At 33.6% G+C, this 6,060-nt stretch overlaps 1 pseudogene; it reads right to left on the minus strand.

Annotated features, from left to right (window-relative positions):
- Positions 1–1,802: 1,802 nt before the first annotated feature.
- Positions 1,803–1,920, minus strand: LOC112480694 (annotated as a pseudogene).
- Between the last annotated feature and the right edge of the window lie 4,140 nt (positions 1,921–6,060).

Genomic DNA, 6,060 nt, shown 5'->3' on the forward strand with positions numbered 1-6,060 from the left:
TGAATTCTCAAGAACTTCATCAAGGTCAAGCCTTCTACCATTCTTAGTTTGTGGTTGTCAGCCTTTGTTACAAGATGACTGCTATACATAACAGGCGTTACATGCTCAGTTGGGATAAGGGAAAAGATGAAGGCCAAACAGCTGGAAAGGTTCATTCTAGTTGAGTCTTCCTTTAGAGTGACAATTTCTGCTTAAATTGCATTGGTCAGAATTAGGCACATGACCATCTTCAATTGTGTTAGTCTGGTGGATGAGTATTTTTAGCCGAGCACGTTGCAACCCCAAACAAAATTCTGTTCTTAAGGATGAAAGGAGAAAAGATTTTAGGTGAGCAACCAGCAGAGATGACACCATAGTTATATAACCCCTCAGCAAACCACTTAGCCTTGCTGAGATTCAGCTTTTTTACATTTGAAATGGGATCAAAAAGGTATCTCATGGGGTGGTTGCGAGGATTTAAGCCATGAAAAATGATTGGCACAATGCCTACCATACATAAACATTCAAGAAATTTCAGCTATTATTTACTCAACCTCATAAACATCATATGGATGTCCCTCAATTTCATTGACAATGCTAATTTATTTTGGTTATTTTATATCTATATCTCTTCTACTTAATAAATAATTGTATTTATGTTTAAGTTAATGCTGCTATGAAAAATTTGTGCTTAACTTTTCCTTCAGTTTCTATTATATTCTTAAGAACAGTCCGTAGAAATTAAATTCATGGATCGAGAAGTTTAAACAATTTAAAAACCTTTCATTCATCTTGATGGTTTGCTTTCCAGAATGTTTTTTTACACAATTTTTTTCCACAACAGTCCTAATTTTACCATGTCTACTCACATTCTAGTACACCATGTCCACGCGTGGCCCATAAAATTCTCTCACATGGAGCTAGCTCTCTGTGTCCATCTCCCCTTTTGGCTTTTGAGATGGGAAAAAATGATGGAAACTTTAGAAGACACATATTTAATGTGGCAAATCTCCTTTAGCTAGTCCTGGATCACTCCATGAGGCCACCTTCAGCTGATGCCTGAACCTACTCCTCTGCCTTCCCATTCAGGGACATTACATGAGCAAGGAATAAATTTCTATTGCAGCAGTTCTTCGCTCAAGGCCCATGCACCTTTAAGGCGTCCATAGATAGAATACAGGGGGCCTGTGAACTTGAAATGGTAAAAATTATTTCTTTCATTAATGTCTTTACTGCAATTTAGCATTTTCTTCTATTATGAATATGGGCAACTGGTGGCATTAGCAACACCTGTGACAGGTATTTTTTATATCATACTACAATTATTGCATGTACCTGAAATTTAATTAATACTCATTAAGACTGAAATTATGGTAGTAATTAAACCTGCTGCTATATTTTGTTATTTAGTGTTTTAATAAACAACTTTATTATTATATCATAATTTATTTTAATATTTCATGGCTTCATTTGAATATAATTGTTTTCTTTTGAAATCTTTGAAATTTTATCTATGTATTTAAAAACAGTAATCGGTTACCAGACAGCTAATATGGCTCTGGTACAAAAAGTTTAAGAATGCCTGTTTATATTGTGGTTGAGCTATTTTACATTTTTGGGTCTTTTGTTAAACCTTTTAGCATTACCCTAACTTATACAAGTAATGAATGGTGCTGTAATGAATGGTGCTGTTGGGATTTGGGTGAGGTTTTTGTAAAGTTAAATTTGATTTCATCACATATATGTATGTATTTCATATATAAACTATGAGATTATCATATTTGTTGCAAGTGGTTTTTTTGTTTGTTTGCTTGCTTTTTTAATGCCTACAGCACCAGTCTTCCTAGGTGGTCTCCCATCCAAGTACTAACCAGGCCCGACCCTGCTTAGCTTCAGAGATCAGAAGAGATCGGGGGTGTTCAGGGTGGCATGGCCATAGATGTTGCAAGTGTTTTTTTACCAGCTCTTGTTTTGTCTTTTAATTTTATAATGTATGATATATAATATTCAAATGTGTTTATGTGGTCTACTCTATCAATCTCTTTTTATGAGATTTTATATTACTTTCTCATTTAAAAAATCCTTCCCCAACCAAAAACTGGTTACAAAGTACCAACATTGCTCACCCAGTGTACCATTTACACTGTAGTCCACATGAAAACAATCTCTGACTTGTGCAGCACATAACTCGTGCAACGATAATCAGCAACCTCAATTTGTTAAACACCTACCGATGTATTTTTATATATATTTAATTCTTTAATCCATTTGAAATATATTTCATTCTTTGTTGTGAGATGGAGAAAAAAGATAGATAATTTTTCTAACACCAATATCTGAATAATTTAATTCTTCTACCTCTATTTCCTTGGGAACATATTAAGTTCTTTAATATATATGGGTCTGTTTTTGAACTGTTTCATCTTGAACCATTACCAAATTTTTAAATAATTGTTAATTTTATAATATAGTTTAATAGCTGGTTGGGCAAGTTTCCCTTTATTACTTATAATTTTTAAGGTTTTGATATTCTGAAAAAATATTCTTCTAGAATGTGCCCTCAGCAGAATGGAATTTTGACAGTTGCAGGAAAAACCTGAATTGCCAAATCAAGGATGACTACAAGATTTCTTTGTACATTTAGCCCCAAAGTAAATGTACTTATGTTTTACCCACAAATTTATGAGTGACCTCGCTTTGGCTTTTTCTACTTAGACTTAATGGTGTGGTAAGAAGAGCTCTAGAATAAGAGTCAGAAATCTTTGACTTACACTATCATTAATTCTTTCCAGGTGTCTAACCTTAGACAGGTTGCTTATTGTCTTAGACTCTTAGTTTCCCGCTGGGTAAATGTGAGTATAATATCAATTCTATCTATTACACAGGGCTGCTGTGAAGAGGAGATATTTAATATCTCTTTAAAAACTGTAAAATATTACAAGCAACAGATTATTATTTAATTAAGTTACTGTTTTACTGGAGCTAGAGAGGTATTTACTGTTGCCTACATTTGTATCACCACATTCTCTAGAGCAGAATTTGATATAAGACAGATACATCTTGGATATTTTCCAAGATTTAGTTTTACTGGAGAAGCCAAAAAGATCTCATTATAAGTTAGTCCCATGACATGAACTCTGAGAATGGTATTAGACATAGGTTACAATTTATGTATTTTCCAGTGTTTGAATAGGGTAATTGGAGGAAAAAAATTAATAACCTGAACTGACATGACCCCAAGTTAATATTTGTGGACGGATGCTAAGAGTAAGTTATACTAAGAAAATGAGAGCCTGGTTTTAGTTGCATAAAAGAGGAATCTTTCGGAATAAGGGTCAAGATTCCAAATGGTTCATAGTTGTCAAATTTATATGTGTCAAAGTCTAGTTTCGCAAGGAGTTTGAGTGCAAGGTGGAACACAGTGGTGATATCTTCAGTAACATTTATTGCAGAGCTGCATTTTATTTCCTTGCAGAACAAACACATTCCTTGGAGACACTGTATAACACACGATGTCTTCCGAAATTGTATGTACAAATTGTGATTGATATGTTTCCACTCTAAAATTATCATTATGTTTATACAGTCTATGCTGTTGTTGTAGAGAGAATTACCATAAGCATCAACAGGAGAAATGCATTTCCCTTTGAAATGATACCAATACTGTAAATATGTTTACAAAAAATGAAGTGCGTTCTTTAAGCAGACTCCATGTGCGGTCTTCTGTTGCTCTCTTTAAAATAAGACAAATTTTAAATCAGTTATAAGGAGAAATTGTGAGGGAACTAGCATTCTAGGGACTCCTACTAGGTGTCACTCACACACAAGTAGAACGTTATAATCATAGCATTAAATGCTTCCACATATAATAGTTTTGCAAGTTGCTTTCTAAGTTTACCAATGTTAACTTTATAAAGCAGAGACAGTTTTCTATAGTGTGCAGACTCTAGTCAGCAAAACTGGGTTTGGAAATCAGTTCTGGCTCTCTGTAAAAATTTCTTGACCTCTCTAAATTTAAGCTTGATTTTCCGCTTTAAAATAGGGACAATGCTACTACTACTAATGGTATAGGACTATGGGTGAAAGAGAGGTGAAATGGAATGCACTTGGTTGTTGTAAAGGATGCAACACATCTTATCAATGCAAAAGGCTTAATGATGAGACAATCTCTGCACCCCTCAGCTGAGCTATAGTGGCTACATGAAGATTTCTTCCATGAAACAAGGGAGATGGCTTATTCTCAGTAATCAGTGAGAACATTCCAGAAAGGATTATGTTAAAACAATCTACAAGTTCTATATGTTTCCTTTACAAATTTTTTGAATTACAGAGCTTTTTCATCTCATGGGATAAGCAAGTGAGTAGCTTTCTAGAGGTGGTGTAGGGTGGGGCTTGTGATAACATCTCTGAGAGAGCAAAGCTGTTTGCTTCTAATGCAGACTTTTACATTTTGTTGCTTTTGTTATTTCTTTAATGTTGATTATCTTTCTCGTGGGAAAGATCGCTAAATCTAACTACTCATTCTACGTTTCATCACTCACGTTCTTCTACGAAATACTAAGATTGTTTTTCAGAAATGTTTAAATCATTAAATACAATGAATATTGGCATTGTAACCATCCCTAAGAACCACAACTCCAATATTTCTAAATGCTATTTTTAACAACACAGATTGTCTAAAGGTGTGCTTAATCAATTCTGAAAAGTTGTCTCACATTCATGCTTCTCATCTACCTCATACCATGAAAGCAGAAAAATAATTCATTTCTTTTATTTAAAATTCTTCCTTCTTCCAAGTCATTGCTTTTGTTAAATTATCTTCATAATATGAGACTTTTTGTTGTTGTTGTTGAATGAAGGTCAAAAGAACATGACTTTTAATTTTTTTAAGTTAATACATTTCACAAATTTTTGCTGCATTTATAGAAAACATTAAGAAAAAAACCCTCATGGATAGTCTGACCAATCTGCTTCAGTATTCTTTTGTATGTACACAATTGGAAACAAGTAGTTGAAATCAAGAGGGAAAACAAAGAATGAGAGCCATTGGGTTCTCCGTTGTATGTCTGTTCTATGAGCAGACAGATCAGGATTTATTCATGAGAAACTGCTGTCTCGTTTTTCTCAAATATCCTAAGGTATCTTTGCTTGTAAGGATATTCTAGAAACACACTGATAATCTTATTTGAAGCTTTCTACTTTCCAGTTTGACTCCAGGAACTGTGTCACATATTTACTGTCATTTGTCTGCATGTTTATAGTGTTCAGAATTTACTGCACAGAGAAACCTATTGCTTCCTTGTTTGGCACTTATGATCGTACGTGACTTTCAACTTTTCAAAGTGCTTTCACAAATAAAGTGAAAAGTAACAATTTCTCTGTTAGAGTTACATTGTCATATGCATCCAGTTTAGGCATTAAGGAAGTTAAAATAAAATAATTTCAAAATAATTTTTAAATGTTCAAGGTCTGTTTAACAGTATCGGGTAAACCTGACATTACTGGATCATCTTTTCACTCAATATATGCAGTGTGTTCACACAATACTTCATAATTTGCTGTCTAATTTTACTTGAAATCTTTCTAAAATCTTGATTTTCTAGGCTAATGAGGATCTGAAATAGAATGATTGAGCTCACTTTACAGATCACTCAATGACCATACTTCAGCACTTTAAGGAATAGTTCTAACTTTTCTCTTGAAGGTTTAACATTTACGAGAGCAAATAGAATGAGTGTCTTATTTGAACATCTCTCTTATTTATAATCTAAAAAGGATTATTTTAAACCAATGAAATAGCTGAAAGAAAATCAAAGTGGTAATGATAATAATTTATTAAGCATTTCCTATTTGTAAATTCCTTTTCAAGGTACTTAACATGCCTTAAGTCATTCCACTCTCTTAACAATCCTGTGGGAAAGTTCTATTGTTATGCCCTTTTTATAGATGAGGAAACTGAGGCACAGTTTCCTCCTTATCTATAAGTAGACCAACTTGCCCAAAATCAGATGGTAAAACATGGCACTTGTTTTGACTAAAAAGCCTGTTTAAGAGATGGAAAACTTCATCTTTGCAACTAAT

The sequence above is a fragment of the Pteropus alecto genome, unplaced genomic scaffold (assembly GCF_000325575.1).
Source record: "Pteropus alecto unplaced genomic scaffold, ASM32557v1 scaffold20, whole genome shotgun sequence".
Taxonomy (NCBI): domain Eukaryota; kingdom Metazoa; phylum Chordata; class Mammalia; order Chiroptera; family Pteropodidae; genus Pteropus; species Pteropus alecto.